The sequence below is a fragment of the Triticum aestivum genome, chromosome 2D, assembly GCF_018294505.1.
Source record: "Triticum aestivum cultivar Chinese Spring chromosome 2D, IWGSC CS RefSeq v2.1, whole genome shotgun sequence".
NCBI classification, from domain to species: Eukaryota; Viridiplantae; Streptophyta; class Magnoliopsida; order Poales; family Poaceae; genus Triticum; species Triticum aestivum.
The window spans coordinates 451593974-451619512 of NC_057799.1; positions in this window are offsets into that span (position 1 = coordinate 451593974).

Below are 25539 nucleotides of genomic sequence, written 5' to 3' on the forward strand. Positions count from 1 at the left end.
ATCATCCCAACTGGGCTCCACTACTGATCCTCAGGAAACGAAACATAGTAACGACCACGTTCCTCGTTGAACTCCCACTTGAGCTCGGTTGCGTCATCTGCACTGGTATCATCGGCACCTGCAACTGTTTTGGTAGAATCTGTGAGTCACGAGGACTCAGCAATCTCACACCCGCGAGATCAAGACTATTTAAGCTTATGGGTAGGAAAGGGGGTAATGAGGTGGAGCTGCAGCAAGCACTAAGCAAATATGGTGGCTAACATATGCAAATAAGAGCGAGAAGAGAAGCAACGCAACGGTCGAGAAGCTAGAAGTGATCAAGAAGTGATCCTAAACTACTTACGTTCATACATAATCCCAAACCGTGTTAACTTCCAGGGCTCCACCGAAAAGAGACCATCACGGCTACACACGCGGTTGATGTATTTTAATTAAGTCAAGTGTCAAGTTCTCTACAACCGGACATTAACAAATTCCCATCTGCCACATAACCGCGGGCACGGCTTTCGAAAGATAATACCCTGCAGGGGTGTCCCAACTTAGCCCATTATAAGCTCTCACGGTCAACGAAGGATATTCCTTCTCCCGGGAAGACCCGATCAGTCTCAGAATCCCGGTTACAAGAAATTTCGACAATGGTAAAACAAGACCAGCAAGACCACCCGACTGTGCCGACAAATCCCGATAGGAGCTGCACATATCTCGTTCTCAGGGCACAACGGATGAGCAATCCGTACAACTAAAACCAGGCCTCGAGTTTCCCCGAGGTGGCGCTGCAAAGGGCTCTAGTTTGGACCAGCACTCAGAGGAGCACTGGCCCGGGGGGTTAAATAAGATGACCCTCAGGCTCGCGAAAACCCAAGGGAAAAAGGCTTAGGTAGGAAAATGTAAAACCAAGCTTGGGCCTTGCTGGAGGAGTTTTATTCAAGGCGAACTGTCAAGGGTGTCCCATAAATCACCCAACCGCGTAAGGAACGCAAAATAAAGGAAAATAACACCGGTATGACGGAAACTAGGGCGGCAAGAGTTGAACAAAACACTAGGCATAAGGCCAAGCCTTCCACCCTTACCAAGTATATAGATGCATTAATTAAATAAGAGATATTGTGGTATCCCAAAATAACCATGTTCCAACATGGAGCAACTTCACCTTCACCTGCAACTAGCAACGCTATAAGAAGGACTGAGCAAAAGCGGTAACTTAGCCAAACAACGGTTTTCTAGGAAAGGATGGTTAGAGGCTTGACATGGCAATATGGGAGGCATGATATAGCAAGTGGTAGGTAGTGCGGCAAAGCAGCAGAGCGAACAACTAGCAAGCAAAGATAGAAGTGATTTCGAGGGTATGGTCATCTTGCCTGAGATCCCGCAAGGAAGAAGAACGAGTCCATGAAGAAGACAAACGGACGTAGTCGAACGAATCCTCACAACTCCGGAACGAAACCGAAGCTAACGAGAGAAGCAAACCGGAAAGAAGCAAACAACATGGTAAACCACCATCGCATAAACATGGCATGATGCACAACCAAGTATGATGCATGTCTGGTTTAATGAGGCATGGCATGGCAAAGTGCAACAAACAATACTACAAGTTAAGTGGAGCTCAATATGCAAAGAGTTGCATATTGACGAAACACCACATTCAAGTTATTTAGTTTGCTCTCGATTAGGAACAAGACAAGATTAAATGTTGGTTAACATGGCAAGAGGTGAAGCATAATAATACTACCTATCTAGGCAAGTTTAAAAGAGGCCGGAACAACAAACAACAATTCCGGAAAATCCCCATATGCATATTTCGAATTTGGTACTGTTCTGCCCTAAACACAATTTTGACGTTGTTAAACAGCAAAATAAAGTGCACCATGTTAAACTAGGCATTTTTCTACCCCATTTACATATAAAGTTTATTAAATTTGGAGCTACGGTTATTTAGTTATGAAATAAATCATTTTAACATGGCATTTAAGCAAATTGATGTAAACAACAAGTTAAACATTTTTAACATGGATGAAAGCAGCATATTATGAAACTAGATGAAATTCTAAGCATTTACATGTTTGAAGTTTTAACATATGGTGCATGGTTATTTAGTTATTAAATGCATGAACAACAAGGGGTTTTCTGCAATTCTGTAAAACCTGGGATAAATGCTAAAACGTCCAGAACTGAAAAAAAACGATGCGGGCTGAAACTGGAGGCTGGGGGAGCTGCTCACATTGGGCCAAGCCCAGTCGGTGGAGAGGCAAGGCTGGCAGGAGGCGCTGGGCCGAAGCCAGGCTAGCTGGGCCGGATCTGGAGACGCGCTGCAAGGGCACGCCTTGCGGTCCACGAGATGGAGGGGGGAGGTCGATGCAGTCAACGAGCGGGCGAGCAGGAAGCAGAGGAGGCCGAGGCGCCATGGCAGGGGAACGGTAGCGACGACGGGACTTGGGTGCCGGCGGCAGGGACGGGGCCCTGGCGGCGGGATCGGCCGAGAACAGGGAAGGGCGGCGGAGGAAGGCGACGGCTTGGCGGTTGGTGTCCACGACGTTCGCTGTTGCCTGGAGAACGATGACAGGGGAATTCAGAGAAGAAAACGGGGAAGTGAAGAAGAAGGAGACGGCGAGGGAGATGGCATGGGCGCGACGGGGCCTGCCTGGGGTTGCCGACGACAACGAGGACGGTCGTCGGAGGCGCGAGGGCGTGGCCGTGGTTGCCAGGGCGGCGAGGACGGCGGCGTGAGGTGGAGGAGCGCTCGGGCGCTGCTGCTGCTCCAGGCGGCAGCCATGGTTCCCTGCGAGGAACAACGGACGGGGAAGGCACTGTCAGGGAGGAGCAGCGTGAGGAGGGAAGGAATACCAGGGAGGAAGGGCACGTTCCTGTGTGCTCGGGGCGAGGGCGCCATGGACAGAGTGGAGGGGGCTTGAGCTCCTGGTTGCTGCTGGAGGACGAAGGGGTCCTGGTCGGTGGCTTAGATTTCCGGCGGGAGAAGTGGCTAGGGGTCGAGGACGAGCTCCTGGCTCGAGGGATGGGGTGGATCGAGCAGAGGCCGAGTGATCGTTGGACGGGATGGATCCCAAGGAAGAGGATCGGGGTGGTGGCGGCGCCGAGGAAAACGAGGGAGGCATGGGAGGATGGTGGTTGGCTGTGGGTGATCCCGATGGGGATTGAGCCGGTGGCGGCACGATGGGACAAGAAGCCTAGGTTTTAGGGTTAGGCCAATAGGACTATATATATAGAAAAGGAGGGCTAAGTTTGGACCCTCCGATTAAATCGGACGGTCGAGAAAAATAGGCTAGGGAGTCCAATTAAGAAAACGGAGATGTTTTATAGATGTTTGGGGATGATCTGACTCCAACGGTCACGACCGCCCGGATCAAGTTCGGGGAAGTTTTTGGACGCGCACAAGAGGGGGTTCTAAGAGAGGTGATGAAGGCAAAGGGAGAAACGGCAACGACGAGCGAATGCAAGTTTTAAAACATGACGACAACGGAGTGCCGATGGAATGCAAATGATGACATGACGAAATGCAACAAACAAATAAATAACACAGCTGACTCGCAAAACAAGGAAGGCATCTGGAGCGTCGGTCTTGGGGCGTTACAACACTCCACCAGTACAAGAGGATCTCGTCCCGAGATCTAGGATGGCACCGGAGAAAAGCGGAAGAGAAGAGGTAAAACAAAGTTGCTTCTTTGACAAACAAGTGAAACCAACAAACCTTGAGAGGTTGAACAAGTTGAAGAAGAATACAATGGAGATGAACACAATTGAGAGCACTGCGGTAGAAAAAAGAAACAAGGAACACCATGTGAACCTTGGAGGTTGCAAAGCTATGAATGACGAGTACAATGGACAAGAAGGAATTGAAACCACTCTGGCTAAAACGAGATAAATAAGGACCAATGAAGAACAAATTCGGACATCACTCCGGTTGAAGAGATGCAAGACTTGATAAGATGAAAGAACTTGAATGAGAGCACTACACTCTGGTTAAATGGGTAAGCATGAAAATAATATGATCTTGGCAAAACGAGATGATGGGTGAAGAGAGCAACATCACAATGCCTCCGGAACGAAAGAATAGTAGCTACTTTGTTGGGATAAAGGAACAGAGAAGAAAATGACAACTTCCACCACAATTGAATTTCAAGAGCATCCTTGCAAGGAAGGATTGAATGGAGTTCTTGGGAAACTAGCCACTAGAAGAATAAGCTTGTAGTGGGCTTATGGAAACATCTCAAAATTACGAGGTGACAAACGGCCACTAACGAAAACCATTGATTTGATTGAGAGCACCAAAGAGATGAAAAACTTCTTCCGCCAAGATGATAAAGAGATAACTTGGATCATGGTTAAGCACCACAAATAGCAACATTCCTTAGGAAAGGCTTTAGATGAAATCTCTACCAAGATAACTCCAACGAAGAGATTGATGGATTTAAAATACCTCATTCTTGACAACATGTGAATCATGGAACATGAATGGAAATTATCAAGAAGGACATAACACCACCTCAAAAGATATTGTAGAAAGAATTGCACTTCCGAATGCAAGAAGAAGAATGCTGGAACTCCTGAAGACAAAACATGTGTTGAGCACCATGTTTATCTTTGAATATAGCTTGGCGGATCTTAACTTCGAGAAAAATCTTGAAGAACAATTTGAGAATGAAAGGCATCCTTGATGAACCATCATGTAGAGCCTCCATGAAGAACTCCGGTAAAAAGGATGATAAAACGAAAGAGAAGTTGAGAACACAAGGTGAAGCCTTGCGATGATTTAGATGGAGCTTCGCGACGAGATAATGCGGAAAACTTGGAACTCTGGAAAAGAAAAGATGAAGCATCTCGAACCGAGAAAAATGACATGATGAGCAACTCTAGAAAGAAGAAACTAGATCACTTGGAGGATGAAACCATAATAAGAATTACGTTATGCGTATCCTTCACCAATTTAGATTGATGACAAGCAACGGATTTGGCATACTACTTATTCTCGTAGAAAGGATTAAGATAGATATAGCGCAAACTTGGGAAGCTCTTCATCGAACCACCGGTAGGATTGAAACAACGAATAAATTGATATGTGACGAAGGAAGAGAAATCTTGAACGAACCACCGTAAGAATCTGAAAATCAACAAAGATAAGATAAAGAAACACCGGGAAGAATTAGAAAATGAATAAAGATACTTGACAGAATTTAGATACAAGTGAAACGAAGAGATCATGAACTGATTAGAGAATACTTGAATGATGCACCGGTAAGATTTGGAGAACGAGAGTTGAATGTTGAGAACGAATAAATCTTCTAAAATGATGGCCTTCGGAGAATCAAACTGAAAAGATTCATGAATTGCTCCGGATGGGTGAAAAGAATTCTGACATGAAAACAATTATGAGAGGATGGCATGACGCTAGAACCATGAATCTTTGGAAGAAACGAGTAAGGGTTTAAGAGGAACTCTTCTCCGGTGGACTAAATTCAAGCCTTCAATGTTGTAACGCCCCAAGACCGACGCTCCAGATGCCTTCCTTGTTTTGCGAGTCAGCTGTGTTATTTATTTGTTTGTTGCATTTCGTCATGTCATCATTTGCATTGCATCGGCACTCCGTTGCCGTCATGTTTTAAAACTTGCATTCGCTCGTCGTTGCCGTTTCTCCCTTTGCCTTCGTCACCTCTCTTAGAACCCCCTCTCGTGCGCATCCGAGAACTTCCCCGAACTCGATCCGGGCGGTCGTGACCGTTGGAGTCGGATCATCCCCAAACATCTATAAAACATCTCCGTTTTCTTAATTGGACTCCCTAGCCTATTTTTCTCGACCGTCAGATTTAATCGGAGGGTCCAAACTTAGCCCTCCTTTTCTATATATATAGTCCTATTGGCCTAACCCTAAAACCTAGGCTTCTTGTCCCATCGCGCCGCCACCCGCTCAATCCCCATCGGGATCACCCACAGCCAACCACCATCCTCCCGTGCCTCCCTCGTTTTCCTCGGCGCCGCCGCCACCTCGATCCTCTTCCTTGGGATCCATCCCGTCCAACGATCACCCGGCCTCTGATCGATCCATCACATCCCTCGAGCCAGGAGCTCGTCCTCGACCCCTAGCCACTTCTCCCGCCGGAAATTGAAGCCACCGACCAGGACCCCTTCGTCCTCCAGCAGCAACCAGGAGCTCAAGCCCCCTCCACTCTATCCATGGCGCCCTCGCCCCGAGCACACAGGAACGTGCCCTTCCTCCCTGGTATTCCTTACCTCCTCACGCTGCTCCTCCCTGACCGTGCCTTCCCCGTCCGTTGTTCCTCGCAGGGAACCATGGCTGCCGCCTGGAGCAGCAGCAGCGCCCGAGCGCTCCTCCACCTCACGCCGCTGTCCTCGCCGCCCTGGCAACCACGGCCACGCCTTCGCGCCTGCGACGACCGTCCTCGTTGTCGCCGGCAACCCCAGGCAGGCCCCGTCGCGCCCATGCCATCTCCCCCGCCGTCTCCCTCTTCTTCACTTCCCCGTTTTCTTCTCTGAATTCCCCTTTCATCGTTCTGCAGGAAACAGCGAACATCGTGGACACCAACCACCAAGCCGTCGCCTTCCTCCGCCGCCCTTCCCTGTTCTCGGCCGATCCCGCCGCCAGGGCCCCGTCCCTGCCGCTGGCACCCCCAAGTCCCACCGTCGCTGTCGTTCCCCTGCCATGGCGCCTCGACCTCCTCTGCTTCCCGCTCGCCCGCTCGTTGACCGCATCGACCTCCCCCGCTCCATCTCGAGGACCGCAAGGCGTGCCCTTGCAGCGCGTCTCCAGATCCGGCCCAGCTAGCCTGGCTTCGGCCCAGCGCCCCCTGCCAGCCTTGCCTCTCCACCGACTGGGCTTGGCCCAATGTGAGCAGCTCCCCCAGCCTCTAGTTTCAGCCTGCATTGTTTTTCTTTCAGTTCTGGACGTTTTAGCATTTATCCCAGGTTTTACAGAATTGCAGAAAACCCCTTGTTCTTCATGCATTTAATAGCTAAATAACCATGCACCACATGTTAAAACTTTAAACATGTAAAATGCTTAGAATTTCATCTAGTTTCATAATATGCTGCTTTCATCCATGTTAAAAATGTTTAACTTGTTGTTTGCATCAATTTGCTTAAATGCCATGTTAAAATGATTTATTTCATAACTAAATAACCGTAGCTCCAGATTTAATAAAATTTATATGTAAATGGGGTAGAAAAATGCCTAGTTTAACATAGTGCACTTTATTTTGCTGTTTAACAACGTTAAAATTGTGTTTCGGGCCGAACAGTACCAAATTCGAAATATGCATATGGGGATTTTCCAGAATTGTTGTTTGTTGTTCCGGCCTCTCTTAAACTTGCCTAGATAGGTAGTATTATTATGCTTCACCTCTTGCCATGTTAACCAACATTTAATCTTGTCTTGTTCCTAATCGAGAGCAAACTAAATAACTTGAATGTGGTGTTTCGTCAATATGCAACTCTTTGCATATTGAGCTCCACTTAACTTGTAGTATTGTTTGTTGCACTTTGCCATGTCATGCCTCATTAAACCAGACATGCATCATACTTGGTTGCGCATTATGCCATGTTTATGCGATGGTTGTTTACCATGTTGTTTGCTTCTTTCCGGTTTGCTTCTCTCGTTAGCTTCGGTTTCGTTCCGGAGTTGTGAGGATTCGTTCGACTACGTCCGTTTGTCTTCTTCATGGACTCGTTCTTCTTCCTTGCGGGATCTCAGGCAAGATGACCATACCCTCGAAATCACTTCTATCTTTGCTTGCTAGTTGTTCGCTCTGCTGCTTTGCCGCACTACCTACCACTTGCTATATCATGCCTCCCATATTGCCATGTCAAGCCTCTAACCATCCTTTCCTAGCAAACCGTTGTTTGGCTAAGTTACCGCTTTTGCTCAGTCCTTCTTATAGCGTTGCTAGTTGTAGGTGAAGGTGAAGTTGCTCCATGTTGGAACATGGTTATTTTGGGATATCACAATATCTCTTATTTAATTAATGCATCTATATACTTGGTAAGGGTGGAAGGCTCGGCCTTATGCCTGGTGTTTTGTTCCACTCTTGCCGCCCTAGTTTCCATCATACCGGTGTTATTTTCCTTGATTTTGCGTTCCTTACGCGGTTGGGTGATTTATGGGACCCCCTAGACAGTTCGCCTTGAATAAAACTCCTCCAGCAAGGCCCAACCTTGGTTTTACATTTGCCTACCTAAGCCTTTTTCCCTTGGGTTTTCGCGAGCCCGAGGGTCAACTTATTTAACCCCCCCGGGCCAGTGCTCCTTTGAGTGCTGGTCCAAACTAGAGCCCTTTGCAGCGCCACCTCGGGGAAACTCGAGGCCTGGTTTTAGTTGTACGGATTGCTCATCCGTTGTGCCCTGAGAACGAGAAATGCGCAGCTCCTATCGGGATTTGTCGGCACAGCCGGGTGGTCTTGCTGGTCTTGTTTTACCATTGTCGAAATGTCTTGTAACCGGGATTCCGAGACTGATCGAGTCTTCCCGGGAGAAGGAATATCCTTCGTTGACCGTGAGAGCTTATAATGGGTTAAGTTGGGACACCCCTGCAGGGTATTATCTTTCGAAAGCCGTGCCCGCGGTTATGTGGCAGATGGGAATTTGTTAATGTCCGGTTGTAGAGAACTTGACACTTGACTTAATTAAAATACATCAACCGCGTGTGTAGCCGTGATGGTCTCTTTTCGGTGGAGCCCGGGAAGTGAACACGGTTTGGGATTATGTATGAACGTAAGTAGTTTCAGGATCACTTCTAGCTTCTCGACCGTTGCGTTGCTTCTCTTCTCGCTCTTATTTGCGTATGTTAGCCACCATATTTGCTTAGTGCTTGCTGCAGCTCCACCTCGTTACCCCCTTTCCTACCCATAAGCTTAAATAGTCTTGATCTCGCGGGTGTGAGATTGCTGAGTCCTCGTGACTCACAGATTCTACCAAAACAGTTGCAGGTGCCGATGATACCAGTGCAGATGACGCAACCGAGCTCAAGCGGGAGCTCGATGAAGATCTTGTTCGTTGTGTTGTTTCGTTTCCTGTTGATCAGTAGTGGAGCCCAGTTGGGACGATGGGGGATCTAGCATTTGGGGTTATCTTCTTTTCATTTGTTTTTGTCCGTAGTCGGACTATGTGTGTACTCTGAATGATGTATGTTTAATTAATGTATTGTGTGAAGTGGCGATTGTAAGCCAACTCTTTATCCCATTCTTGTTCATTACATGAGATTGTGTGAAGATGAACCTTCTTGCGACAAAACCTACAATGCGGTTATGCCTCTAAGTCGTGCCTCGACACGTGAGAGATATAGCCGCATCGTGGGCGTTACACAGACACATAACAAGTTTAGCATGTACTAGTATATGAAACTCATTTCGGTGAACCAGTTCATTAGTAAGGTGGACAGGATTAAACTACCAAGTCTTCTATTGCCAAGTACTAGTACATAATAAAAGCATCAAACAAACATATATCTATGTCCTATGGTCACTACATTGTCTTGCCAAATCAAAATAGAGACACGGTTCAAATCATATCAGTTCAAGACAAAGCAGCAGTGAAAGAATACAAAGTGTGGGAAACTACACGGCACAACAAGATTTCAGATGGGTACCACGGGTCTACATGTACAACAACACTATTGGCTCTGTTGTGATGCTAGTAATGTGCATGATATGAGAAGGCAACTGTATACACAATTGAAATTGAAATCAACAGAGCTATTGATAAGAGCAAACCTGCTTGAGAAACATGCGTGAACATACCTGCTGTGCCGTTGGAGTTTCCATTGGATCCTTCAATTTAAAAATAAGTTTGTATGAGTAAATACAGTGATACAAGAGCAAAGCAGTATGCACAATAGCAATAATAGTTAAAAAAGGCGCACCTAAGCGAGCGCTTAAGCGCGCCTAGGCTCTAGGCGTTGGCAAAACGCATTGCGCATAAGTACGCTTAATCTGTGCATAACTGCGCATAAGCATGCGCTTTGGTTAGTAAAGCGCAAGGCGGTGGCAAAACGCACAATTAACGCCTAGCACTTTTTTGAACTATGATAGCAATGGAATCTTAAATTAGAACAGTTGTTCTTCAGGTTTAGGCACTTGTTCTACATGAACAGAGTACAGTAAGACGCAAGAATATAGTACTTAAAAATAGAAAATGAGCTCATAGACCTTACCACATTCTTGGTTCGGGACCAGTACAGAACAAGGCGTTCCCAATCATCATCCAGTAAATGTGTCTCAGGAGAACGTAAGGGAATTTGATGAGTTTCTTTGCCGGTGAAGTACGTTTTCTTCAGGTAATTCCGATATTGCCACCAAGCATTCTTGAAGATAGCAGAGGTATTAGCACAGGTTACCTCATCCTGAGTTTCCAAATCGGTCCTTCTCTATAGAGAAAATAGGGAAAATTTGTTGTATTATAACCATCATGGAGGTAGGATGTATGGGACAAAGCAAAGTAATTGCCATAAATAACATTACTTACACATAACTCCTGGACAAACACCTGCAGCTGGCATTTTCCTTCATCTTCAGTATAATATTTCCAAGATGGGAAGATACGCACATACGATTTAACAACATCAAATGCGATAGATGCTAAACTATGACTAGCTGGTTGTGCTTCCTCCACAGGAATAGGCGTATTAACTGGTGGAGTTGGGGTTCGCCGTGGTAGTACTGGCCCTTTGGGCACTGGAGCTGCCTTACTAACTGCTCTTGTTTGGGAGCTCTGTGGTGGAGATGGTGCTGTGTCAACAGGAACTGGGTTACTATCTGCTGGGGTTGGGGTTAGATTGGGTGAAGCTGGTTCTCTGTCCATCGCAGTAGGGGTACAATCTGCGAGAGTTTGCGTTATGTGTGGTAGGGCTGGTTCTCGTGCATGTACAACCGGGGTGCTATCTCCACCAAGAGGTAGCACTGTTTTATTTGAAGACCGTGTTTTTAGTCCGCTAGATACTGGCATCACCCGCTCCAATTCAAATGGCTGATAAACAGGAAACATAGTTGAATGTACAGACATTGTATAAGAGATGGATGCAATAGATAGTGTGGAAAAAAGAGGGTTGTATATTGTTTAACTAAAACGGATAGCATGACATAATTTCACATATATGATATCTATCTAAACTGGATAGCATAACATAACATAATTCAAAGATATGATGAATAACTAAACAGGATCGCATGACATAATTCACCTACATGTTATCTAAGTAATTAGGATCGCATCATTTAATTCACATATGTGATTTATATGCTAAACAGAGGGCATTTGATATGATGTCTGAACTAAGAACATGGTGTTGAATATTGTGTATATGATGTCTAAACTATGCAATGCAAGACACCATATGCATGATATGAGCAGTGTAACCGTGCCAAGTTAGAGCATACACCTCGGTGGGGGAATAAGACTGGTCATCTGTCTCTGAATCCATCTCTGAGGAGCTATTGGGACCCAACAATAGATCTGCTTCGAAAGGTAGCACTGTCTGCTCTGAAGGCCTTGTTTTCACTCCAGATTTTCCAATCTCCCACCCAAATGGCTGATTCACAGGAAGAGTAGTTTAATGTACAAACATTGTCGACAAATGGAAATGTAATGAAGAAAAGGATGGGCAAGATATCATTCAAATATATGATGCCTGGTTAAACAGGATGGCATTGCACATTTCACATATATTATGGCTGGCTAAAAGACATGAGACTGCATAATTCCCATATATGATATAGAAACTAAACATGTGGCATTACATAACATGTCTAAACTAAGCAGATGACATACATGATGTCAAAAGTAGGCACTGCAAGGCAACATATGCAGGATATGACTAACATCATCATGCCAAGGTAGAGCAAACACCTTGGGGGGTAAATAGGAGTGGTCAGCGGCGTCTGAATCCGCCTCAGAACAGATATCATCCTCTGGATTACAATCTGGAGAGGGGTGGGGAGGGTTTGCCATTGAACCCACCATGGAGCGATGTCTGCATGACATTGTATTGCCGCACAAAACTCTTCTCTTTTTCTCTACATGTTCATCATGACTGTGTACCATATCTGACATGCATACGAAAAAAATATGGTGAGATTATGTAAGGAGAGCATGCAGAAATTTAGAGTGATGGTAACAACCAGTGGATTGATCCAAAAATAATGATAGCAGGCTGATGATTGCTTTAATTTTATAAAAAGACAGATGATGATTGCTTTACTATTTGTTTCCCACCCAAGATGAACAACGTAGGCATACCCTAGGTGAACCAGATATTAGACAGAGATACTATTCAGGGCACTGCTCTGTTGTGATGGATCGTTCTGTCGTTGGAGCAGCTCCGGTGAGCCGTAAGACGTCAAGGCTGAAGCAGCACAAGACAGACATCGTCAATCTCAAGTGGGATTCTAATAGCATCTCCAATAGATGATGTAAAATAGATGTAAAATTTACATCACCAAAACCACCTGACTACAACAGATGAGGTAAAAACGGTTGACTCTGAACTTAACTGTCGAAACTGAAGTTTACTGTGGAATCTGAATGTTACTGTCGAAACTGAACGCAATGGTAGCAGAGAGGCACTTGACATGTAGTTTAGGGAGGGCCTGCAGTTCATCTTCAACCTGCACCCCCCTGAGCCGCCAGCCACCACCAGCCGAACCGCCGAAACAACTCCCACCGCCGGTCCGCCGCCGCCCCTGCCAGCCCTCTAGGCCCCCCGCCCCCACCCTGAACCCTAAGATAGATAGTGGGGTACCTCTCCGGTAAGCCCCCGTCCCCGCTGCGGGTGGTTCTTCCTTAACTCCGGCAAGCCACCCCCACCCCCTGAAAATTGATTGACCCAAAAGTCGATTCAGTCGACTGAAGTGTAGCTAAATCGGAGCAGAGCAGCAGCACGAGCGAGGGGGAGAGCAGCAGCAGCAGCAGTGCGAGCGAGCGAGCGAAAGCCGGAGCACCAGCAGCAGATCCGGCTAGTATGGCCGCCGCCGAAGGGGCCTTGCACTGGGGGAGAGCCGCCGTGGAGATGTCGCCCGCGGCGCCGGTTTCAAGGTAGCCGCTTGATACGTCTCCAACATATCTATAATTTATGAAGTATTCATGCTATTATACTATCCTTCTAGGATGTTTTATATGCATTTATATGATATTTTATATGATTTTTGGGACTAACCTATTAACCTAGAGCCCAGTGCCAGTTTCTGTTTTCGCCTTGTTTTAGAGTATCGCAGAAAAGGAAAACTAAACGGAGTCCAATTGACGTGCCACTTGACGGAGATCATTTTTGGACCAGAAGAAGCCCACAGAGTACCAGAAGCAGGCCAGAAGAGTCCCGGGCTGCCCACGAGTGTGGGGGGCGCGCCCCCTGCCTCGTGGATAGTCCGGAGACCCCCCTGACGTGAAATCAACGCAAAACTCTTCTATATATACCCAAACTTCCAGAAAGAAACCTAGATCGGAAGTTCCGCCGCCGCAAGCCTCTGTAGCCACGAGAAGTCAATCTAGGCCCTCTCCGGCACCCTGCCGGAGGGGGCCATCATCACCGGTGGCCATGGAGGAGTATCCCGGAGGGGCCATCATCACCATGAAGGCCAATGACCAGAGGGTGGAGGCCATGGAGGAGGAAGCACAAGGGGGAGAACCTCTCCTCCTCTCTTCCGGTGGCGCCGGAGTGCCATCGGGAGGGGAATCATCGCCACGGTGATCGTCTTCATCAACATCGCCATCATCATCAACATCCTCACCTTTTTTACGCGGTCGACTCTCCCGCACCCTGCTGTAATCCCTACTTGAACATGGTGCTTTATGCCACATATTATGATCCAATGATGTGTTGCCATCCTATGATGTTTTGAGTATATATCTTTTGTCTTTGGGTTGATTGATGATCTAGATTGGTATGAGTTGTACGTTTTACTTTGGTGCTGTCCTATGGTGCGCTCCGTGTCGCGCAAGCGTGAGGGATTCCCGCTGCAGGGTGTTGCAATACGTTCATGATTCGCTTATAGTGGGTTGGTGTGTGACTGAAACACAAACCTGAGTAAGAGGGATTGTTACGTATGGGAATAAAGATGACTTGATGCTTTAATGCTATGGTTGGGTTTTACCTTAATGATCTTTAGTAGTTGCGGATGCTTGCTAGAGTTCCAATCATAAGTGCATATGATCCAAGTAGAGAAAGTATGTTAGCTTATGCCTCTCCCTCATATGAAACTGCAATAGTGATCACCGGTCTCGTCAACGATTGCCTAGGACAATTCCGCACACCGATCCACCATTATTCCACACTCGCTATTTATATTATTTAGTAATATATTCAACTTTATGATAACAACACCTACTTTTATGTTTTAGCTCTCCGATACCATGCAAAGTTATCCTCTTCATACCCACAATGTAGTTTTATTTCTCGTTTCTAGTTGGAAGCAAACGTTCGGTGTACGTAGAGTCGTATCAGTGGCAGATAGGGCTTGAGAGAATATTGATCATACCTTTAGCTCCTTGTGGGTTCGACACTCCATAATTATCACTTCCACCTTTGGAAATTGCCACGATGATTCCCTGCACTTGGGGATTATCAAGCTCTTTTCTGGCGCCGTTGCCGGGGAGCAATAGCGTGGGGTTGATATTCTCGTGTGTGCTTGTTTGCTTTCTTCACTAAGTAGATTTTGTTTTTTTTTCCTTTTTGTTTCTGTTTAGTTGTGGGTGAAACATACATGTTTTTTAAAGAATGAAAATACCAAAAAAAATACTTGCCTCTCATGCCTAAAAAGTTTTTCAAAAAGAGAAGTGATTGGAAAGTTATGCATTGAAGAAGTGAGGGTCGACCTTTAGCACTTGTGTTCATGCTCACGGAAACGATGTAGAATTTTTCATGGAAGTTTCTCTGTAAATAATTATCCCCTTGTATATATTCATTGTATTATAAGAATAATGTGCCAAGCTTTGGTTTTATGATGATTAGATTGCTTGTTTACTATGTGCAGAACAAAAACAGAAACTTTGGCTGTAGTGCGTGAATTTATTTTTTTACTGGAAAGTCAAATGGGTCTGAAACTTTTTGCACATTACTTATGTACAAATTTTTCAAATTTTCATATTTATTTCATAATTTTAGGAGTTACAGAAGTTTGCTAAACTTCCAGATTACTACAGACTGTCCTGTTTAAGACAGATTCTGTTTTTGATGCATTGCTTGCTTGTTTTGATGAAACTATCGAGTCCTATCAGTGGATTAAGCCATATAAAAGTTATATTACAGTAGCGATAATGCAAAAACAAAATATGAATTGGTTTGCAACAGTACTTAAGGGTAGTGATTTGCTTTATTACACTAACGGATCTCATAAAGTTTTTGTTAAAGTTTTGTGTGGATGAAGTGTTCGAAGATCGAGGAGCTATCAATATGAGAAGAATAAAGATAGGCAAGAGTTCAAGCTTGGGGATGCCCAAGGCAACCCAAGTAAATATTTCAAAGGATACTCAAGCATCTAAGCTTGGGGATGCCCCGGTTGGCATCCCATCTTTCTTCTTCAACAATTATCGGTATACCTCGGTTTTTGTTTTGTTCACATGATTTGTGTCCTTTGTGTTTTTGTTTTTCCTTTAAGAACCATGTTAGCATGAGATATCCCTTCATTGATTTATAGAATACTCCATGTGCTTCATTTATATCTTTTAAGAATGATCATATAGAATTGCTCTTTGTGCTTCACTTAAATCTTTTGAGTATCGTTTTATAGAATGCTTCGTGTGCTTCACTTATACATTTTGAGCTTGCTTAGTCTATATTAATTGTAGAATGCTCCATGAACTTCACTTATATCCTTTGGAGTATGAATAATACTATCATTTAAAGTGGGTTTGGAAGAGTGTCAACTTTAGGAATTAGTGATCCCACTATTTTGGAGGATGTTGAATCTTAGTATGATATTTATGAAAGTGGATTTGGAAGAGTGTCAACTTTAGCTAGTAATGACTCCACTATTTCGGAAGAGGTTCCAATTGAGTATCAGAACAAAGTTGCTATCCATGATGCTACTGAAAATTATTATGAGGGAGGAATACATGCTTGTAGGAGTTGCAATAATATCAAGTTTCCTCTCTAAGTGCTTAAAGTTTTGAAGTTATACTTGTTTTGCCTTCCTATGCTAGTTGATTGTTGTTCTTATAAATTGTGTGCTCAAAAAATCCCTAGGCATAGGAAGTGGGTTATATTTAAATGTGCTAGTCAAGATGCTCTCCTTGAGCTTCAATTCCAATCTATTATGTGGGCATCATTGAAATCATCATGCCTAGCTAAAAGGCATTAAAGAAAAGCGCTTGTTGGGAGACAACCCAATATTTAATCTTACTTTTTTTGTGTGTTTACATGATTAAGCTACTGTATTGATCATGTTTTATAGATTTTGTTTCAATAAGGTGCCAAGTAAGACCTTTGGGAAGACTTGGGAGAAAGTTAATGTGATCTTACTGTAAAAAACAGAAACTTTGCGCTCACGAGATTAGCTGTAATGTTTTACACAAGAGTGATTTTGAGTTGATTCTTTTTGAAGAAGATTAATAGACAAATTCCTCAAGTCCACCAATTTATTTCATAATTTTTGGAGTAGCAGAAGTATGGTTTATATTCAGATCATTACAGATTGTTCTGTTTCTGACAGATTCTGTTTTCATTGCATAGTTTGCTTGTTTTCTAATTTCTATGACTTATATTCCTCAATATAAATTGTAGAAATGATATGGTACAGTAGGCATTGTGTGAGAAAAATTATGAACCTTGTCTTTGACAGTACCAAAGTGAATGGTTTGCTCTTTATCATACTAACCTATCTCACGAAGTTTGGTTAAGTTTTGTGTGGTTGAAGTTTTCAAGTTTTGGGTGAGATATCGATATGAGGAGAATAAGGAGCGGAAAGACCCTAATCTTGGGGATGCCCAAGGCACCCCAAGGAAATATTCAAGGAATACTCAAGTACCTAAGCTTGGGGATGCCCCGGAAGGCATCCCCTCTTTCGTCTTCAAAACAATCGGTATACCTTACTCGGAGCTATATTTTTATTCGTCAGATGATATGTGTCTTGCTTGGAGCGTATTTTCAATTTTACTTGCTGTTTGAATAAAATCATTGGATCTGAAATATTGAATGAAAAAGAATTCTCCCATGGCTAGTTAATTATTTGACTACTCAGTGTTCTTCACTCATATCTTTTGGAGTAGTTTGTCATTTACTCGTGTGCTTCATGTATATCCTATGAGTAAATGGTTGAATAAATTGAATGTCATAAATCTGAAGTTATATATGTTTCATATGCTTATAACATGGGGAGTAATGACTTCACAGATAATAAGTATAGGTAGTAAACTTATTGAAAGTTAGCAAACGTAGAATTGGTCACTTGAACAATTCATGAAAGAATATTGAAGGGAGAGGGATTTCACATATAAATATACTATCTTGGACATCTTTTGTAGTTGTGGGCACTCATTAAAATATGACATGCTAAAAGGTTGATGTTGGACAAGGAAGACAACGTAATGGGTTATGTTTTCTTATGTGAAATAAAGTATATTGTCATGGATCGCCCAACACGTTGAGCTTGCCTTTCCCCCTCATGCTAGCCAAATTCTTTGCACTAAGTAGAGATACAACTTGTGCTTCCAAATATCCTTAAACCAAGTTTTGCCATGAGAGTCCACCATACCTACCTATGGATTGAGTAAGATCCTTCAAGTAAGTTGTCATCGGTGCAAGCAATAAAAATTGCCCTCTAAATATTTATGATTGACTAGTGTGGAGGAAATAAGCTTTATACGATCTTGTGATGTGGAAGAAATAAAAGCGACGAACTGCATAATAAAGGTCCATATCACAAGTGGCAATATAAAGTGCGTTCTTTCGCATTAAGATTTTGTGCATCCAACCCTGAAAGCGCATGGCAACCTCTGCTTCCCTCTGCGAAGGGCCTATCTTTTACTTTTATCTCTTACCCTTATGCAAGAGTCATGGTGATTTTCACCTTTCCTTTTTACATTTTATCCTTTGGCAAGCACCTTGTGTTGGAAAGATTCTGATATATATATCGAATTGGATGTAAGGCATCATGAACTATTATTGTTGACATTACCCTTGAGGTAAAAGGTTGGGAGGCGAATCTATAAGCCCCTATCTTTCTCTGTGTCTGATTAAAACTTTGAACCCATAAATATCGCGTGAGTGTTAGCAATTGTGAAAGACTAAATGATAGTTGAGTATGTGGAGTTTGCTAAATCAAAGCTCTGACATAGACTCTTCCTGAAAATAAGATGAATTGCAATTGTTTGATGACTGAGAATATTGTTTGTTAGTTTTCAAGGAAGTTTATGATCTATACTTTAAACATGTGATTTGCTTGTTACTTGATCATGAAAAGTTTTATGAGATGAGCTATTGTTATGACATATATTGATGCTAGAAAAAGTGACTGGAATTATCATTGATCAAACTTATGCACTTGCTAGCATTCACACTTCATAAATTATTTCTTTTATCATTTACCTACTCGAGGACGAGCAGGAATTAAGCTTGGGGATGCTGATACGTCTCCAACGTATCTATAATTTATGAAGTATTCATGCTATTATACTATCCTTCTAGGATGTTTTCTATGCATTTATATGATATTTTATATGATTTTTGGGACTAACCTATTAACCTAGAGCCCAGTGCCATGTTCTGTTTTCTCCTTGTTTTAGAGTATCTCAGAAAAGGAAAGCCAGATGGAGTCCAATTGACGTGCCACTTGACGGAGATCATTTTTGGACCAGAAGAAGCCCACGGAGTACCAGAAGCAGGCCAGAAGAGTCCCGGGCTGCCCACGAGGGTGGGGGCGTGCCCACCCCCCTAGGGCGCGCCCCCTGCCTCGTGGACAGCCCGGAGACCCCCCTAACGTGAAATCAACGCAAAACTCTTCTATATATACCCAAACTTCCAGAAAGAAACCTAGATCGGAAGTTCCGCCGCCGCAAGCCTCTGTAGCCACGAGAAGTCAATCTAGGCCCTCTCCGGCACCCTGCCGGAGGCCATCATCACCGGTGGCCATGGAGGAGTATCCCGGAGGGGCCATCATCACCATGAAGGCCAAGGACCAGAGGGTGGAGGCCATGGAAGGGGAATCACAAGGGGGAGAACCTCTCCTCCTCTCTTCCGGTGGCGCCGGAGTGCCATCGGGATGGGAATCATCGCCACGGTGATCGTCTTCATCAACATCACCATCATCATCAGCATCCTCACCTCTTTTACGCGGTCCACTCTCCCGCACCCTGCTGTAATCCCTACTTGAACATGGTGCTTTATGCCACATATTATGATCCAATGGTGTGTTGCCATCCTATGATGTTTTGAGTAGATATGTTTTTTCTTTGGGTTGATTGATGATCTAGATTGGTATGAGTTGTATGTTTTATTTTGGTGCTGTCCTATGGTGCCCTCCGTGTCGCACAAGCATGAGGGACTCCCGCTGTAGGGTGTTGCAATACATTCATGATTTGCTTATAGTGGGTTGGTGAGTGACTGAAACACAAACCCGAGTAAGAGGGATTGTTGTGTATGGTAATAAAGAGGACTTGATGCTTTAATGCTATGGTTGGGTTTTACCTTAATGATCTTTAGTAGTTGCGGATGCTTGCTAGAGTTCCAATCATAAGTGCATATGATCCAAGTAGAGAAAGTATGTTAGCTTATGCCTCTCCCTCATATGAAACTGCAATAGTGATTACCGGTCTTGTTAACAATTGCCTAGGACAATTCCGCACACTGATCCATCATTATTACACACTCGCTATTTATATTATTTAGTAATATATTCTAACTTTATGATAACAGCACCTACTTTTATATTCTAGCTTTCCGATACCATGCAAAGTTATCCTCTTCATACCCACAACGTAGTTTTATTTCTCATTTCTAGTTGGAAGCAAACGTTCGGTGTACGTAGAGTCGTATCAGTGGCAGATAGGGCTTGAGAGAATATTGATCTTACATTTAGCTCCTTGTGGGTTCGACACTCCATAATTATCACTTCCACCTTTGGAAATTGCCACGATGATTCCCTGCACTTGGGGATTATCACCGCTCCATGGGGGTGCGGGATGGATCACCGTCGGCACCGGGAGGTCGAGTTAAGGAGAAGGTGCGATGCGATGAGTGCAACCTTTTTGGTGGCACCGAGTAGGCCTCGGCTTTGTACGAGGAGTTGGTGAGGATGCTGCGGTTCCGGTGGAGCAGGTTAAGGCGGCGCTGTGGGAATGGAGTAGCCACGATAGACGAGGCAATCGTCGGAGCAGCTCCTTGGAGGTGGAGGACGGGGCGGCTGAACCGGTGGGACGATGAGATGGCGATGGATCCTCATCCGGGGAGGTGGACAAGGGACGTCGATCTATTGCTGTGGATGACGTCGTCGTGGAAGAGGCTCCGGCTGGGCAGCGGTGAGGTGGCGGACGGAGGAGGGTGGGGTTTCGCGGCTGGAGCGGAGAGGTTATGGCGGTCTGGGATTTCGAATGGCAAAAAGGAGGCGATGGGAGGGGGTGAACCATGACTTAGGGACACGCTTGTCCAAAATGTAGGGTGTGTTACAAAAGTACCCCCACCGATTTGAACTAGCGGCCCTTTCGGCTCAGGGTTAGAAGGGGGATTTCGCGTGTCGGGATTTGGCAGCTGGAGGGAGTTTTCGCTCGCGTTGTAATTTCGGGATAGCAAGGCACGGGTTGTGAAGGCACCAGTTTTGGGAGCACGATATTTGAATTTTCGGGATATAACAAGGCGCAGGTTGAATTTTAGGGACAAGCCTAACGTGTAATATTGTACTTGTACGTACCAAATCAATTCGCACTTCCCTGAACCAAAAAGAAAACGAAAAAAATAAAACTAGTCACACCACACAAAGAGAGAGTCTTTCCCCGTTTTACTATAAAAATGCTATTCAAAGCCACTCCCTCCTTCCATCTATATAGGGCCGAATGCGTTTTTTGATGCTAACTTTGACCAAATATTAGAGCAATAATATATGACATGCAACTTACACAAAGCACACCGTTAAATTCATCTGTGAAAGGTTCTTTCAATGATATAATTTTCACATTGTGCATGTCATGTACTATTAATCTTGTCAATAGTCAAAGGCGGTCTTAAAAAACGCATTATGCCCTATATAGATGGAAGGAGGGAGTATGAATCCATGTTATGTCCAATTAAATTTTTTCGCTTGCTGTATAATGCATGTAACCTACTCAGACCAACATTTTAGTGCATTCCAAATGTCTATACTACCGCTGCAATTCGAACTGAATTTGAATTCGTTTCTCTATTTCAATAAGAATCTACAATCATGATTGTTGCCAACTTCAACCATCATTCGTGTATTACCTTAATAACACACCACATGATTACTATAGAGATAGATATGAACTATGTGTACTACATGAACTCGAATTCTATTTTTTGAATACACTTGATGTTGATTCCAAATAATAGTACATTTGACGTACTAACTATATATTCATAATCTAAACCATGTTCCATACGTACACCGTGTTTATCACACATAGTATAGTGCCCCGCCCCCTACATTATGACAAGTATTTAGACCTGAGCTGCAAAAACCACACATTAGCCCAAATTATGATCAATGTTCTATATATTATACATAGTACTAGAAATATGCCCATGCGTTCCACAGAACATCAACGTGATCAAGGGGAGGCCTAATTTGCAAATATGGAGAGGGGTGTGGGTATCTTTTTTCAAAATTGCCATAGTTTCCTTCCTATCCGTCGGATATAAATCGGATGGCCTATATTGCAGGATGGCAGGCACACCATCATCAAAAACTCCATTTTTATAAGAGTAGAGATAGAACATATTATATGTAGTATAACATGTTCATAACCACACCATGTGTATCACCGTTATATATATTCACACATGCGTCGGTTTAAAACACTATGATAAATTCTTCAAATATCCGAATTCGCTTTTTATAATGAAGTATGATCTCTATTCGTCTTTTACACCCACACAATCCTCTTATCTTTGTAGCTAGCGCTAACTTTCTCTCGTGCATGCACACGCCCGCATCCCTCTCACCCTCCCTCAGCATTCTCTAGCTCCATCGCGCAAATTCATCTTTTCACTTTAGGTCGTTCACCCACGGTGTGTGTACGCCCCCAACTCCTTCTTTACGACACACATCGATCGATATGCCTCTCTAGCTAGGTGTGCCTAGCACAAACACAAGCTTCCCCTCTTCTCTTATCACCGTCCATGCCTCACTCCCACCACTCTTTTCATAAATCTCGTACTCGCACACTCCTTCCCCCTCGATATAGTATGACTCTCGCACCACCTCCTAGATGCATCACTCTCTCTCTCTATCCTTCTCCCCGTGCCTCATTTGCTTCTAACACACACATTCATGTATACCGATTGATCTCCCAACATATACCTAGGTCGACTTTAACTATTCCCCCCATCGATCGACGTACCTCACAAGTTATGTCTCTCCTTTCTCTGACAAAGGACGATTGATCTTCCTATGTAGTTATGTCTGCTTACCACAGCCATATCGCCCCCTCATCATTCGTGCATGCCTCCTGACCTGTCTCTCACATGCACGTGCATAGACAGGCAGCCATCCCCTCTCTTATTGGTATTGCAGGCGTGCCCTCCGGTTGTCTAGCAAGCCTATCCCACCATTTGTTAGAAGAAACTCCACTACCACCCCCTCCAACACTCTAGCTCCATCTCTCTCCCAACCTTATTCCTCTCCTACACATATGCATGGATGCCGATCGATCTCCCTTAATACATGAGGTAGATCGATCTCCCTTAATACATGAGGTAGGCCTCTCTCCTCCTCCACACATATACCAGCCATTGTACTTGTATAGTTAATTAGGCCTCCCTCCCCCCCCCCCCCACCACACACTGATAGTCGAGCGGTGTAGGTAGGTATCCATGCCGCAGAGACAAACTGCACCTGTCCCCTCTCACGTTCCAGTAGATCAGCCACTCTATATCTTTGACGTGGGCACACACAAATTCGATGGCACTCTTTATCGATCGCGCGTGCACAGACACACACATCATCCCTCTCTTCGATTCTATGGACACCTCAAGCCGATGATACCTCCACTCTCTTCTCGGGGATTGCCCCCTCTATATATATGATATATCCAGGACTCTATTTCACACACATTGCATATGTTACATTTTTTGATTGACCCCCCCCCCCAAAAACTCTCACAAACCCACACACTATATCTCTCTACGTTTGTATCTCTCTCACACAACCCCACGTAGGTGGTGTACGTATACAAGAAGAGAATAGGTGCATCGTGCACGTACTCATGCTTCGTGCCCAGCCACACCCGCGTGGGTACACGGTGGAGCTCATTTCTATACGAAATGGCAGCCCATGTGCTAATTTGAACGCATGTAGCGGTTGTTTACCTACGGAGGTCGTGTACCACGCGTGCACGAAACAAAGTTCGACTTGATGCGTTGGCGCGTTATTTTTAAATAAAGTTATATCGCTCAATGGCACGTACACAGAATATAAAACGATTTTTATGCAGAAAAAGGTAGTCCGCTCCACTATATACAATGGAGCCTGCCTGCCTAGTTTGTCTCTCTTCAGAGTATCTCACACAAGGCTGCGGTGGCCTCTCTCTCTCACTGTTGGTCACTGACCCGGCCGCATCCTGTCCGCCGGCGGAAAGGGATGACGTGCATCGTTTCTCCATTCGACGGCGCCGAGGCAGCACGTCCTGATCTGCGGTACACGCCGTTCTCTCTGACCAAGCTCCGGCACGGTAGGGCCTACGCCACCTGCTCGCTGCCGCAGTATGGGCAGACTCCGCCCGCCGCTGCTCACCTAGTTACATCCCGACGACCTCCAGGTATCCCCTCCGGCCTTGCTCCACTGCCCGTCTTCCCACATTGCTGCATGTGGATCTTCATAGTTCTTTGCCCAAAACGTAGCTCGTCCGGCGTACTTTCCATATTGCAATCTCGTCCTCACACCATTTTAGACAAACACAACTATGTTGTTATCTTCCCTTAGGACAAGGAATATGCTTTTTTTTTGTCGTCGCATGTGTCATCAACTGTTATTGGCCAATAATTGTTTCCTTTCTACCTCTTTTTTGCAAACAGGGCTATCCATTTCACCTCGTTGCTATTGCGACCTTTTGGTGAACTGCACAAATCACTTTTTTCTTAAGAGTGTTTTGTGCAGTTGTACTAAAATGTCACATGGGCAACGTCTCTACATTTCAGTGCGACTGCACAAAGGGAGATTGGTTTTGCTCTATCCTCCTCATCCAACTCCGAGCCTAATCTTCTCCAACTAGTTAGTCTTAAGAGAGACTGCAAAGGTGACCGGCTTCTATTTGTGTGTTTATTGTTTCATCAGCAGTCCTCTATTATCGTAATCACACTTAATATGTTTGGAACAGGGACGCTCAGCTCTATTTTAGTGGAACTGCACAAAAAGATCGGAATGTTGCATGCTCCAGACAGCTACTTTTTTCCCAACATGCCTTGTTGATTTAGACAGAGCTGGGGGGACGTTGCTGCCAATGAAAGCATGGATCAATTTTAATTTAACACCTTCTCACAACTTTGTCTTCAGTTGTGATGTAAATATTAGCTCTAATCTACTAATAATTGAGATGCATTAGCAAGGAAGTTAGTTTTTTATTGTTTCCGAAAGAGCATCGATGGCAAGACACACGAAACAAAAGCTGAAAGCTCACACCATTATACAATTTCATGTCGCTGGAAAATTATTTGTATAGTACGTCAATTATGTAAACAAATGCTGGAAGCTTGATAGCATTGCCAGAAGCCTCTTCGGCATCCGGGTCCATGTGCCAGGCACAAAATTATACTCCTTCGATCCTAAATATTTGTCTTTTTACAAATTTCAAATGGGTATATTTTAGAGTGTAGATTCACTCATTTTGGCTCGTATGTGTACTTCCTCCGTTCCTAAATATTTTTCTTTCTAGAGATTTCAACAAGTGACTACATACGAAGCAAAATGAGTGAATCTACACTCTAAAATATGTCTATATACATCCGTATGTAGTAGTCCATTTGAATCTCTAAAAAGACAAATATTTGAGTAGTCACTCATTGAAATCTCTAGAAAGACAAATACTCCGGAGTATATTTAAGAACCGAGGGGGTAGTGCACAGCCGCATGGGAGACTCAGCCCGGTCATTGCCCCGCATTAATAGTGAGTAATGAGCAGTCAAATCATAAGCCCCACCTTTCCCACTATAAGTTGCTCGGAAGAAGCAACCATCAATACGCTCTTCTTTGAATCCGCTCATACTACTGCATCTGTCACTGTTTATAGAGCGTGCTTCAGAAAAATAAAATATCACTGGGACCAAGGCGACTAGCGATCGGCCTGAAAAATAGCATTGGTAGTTATAGCACGGCGTCTATTACTAGAGGAAATAATGCGTACACACATGTGTGCAGTGCTTCCACCCCG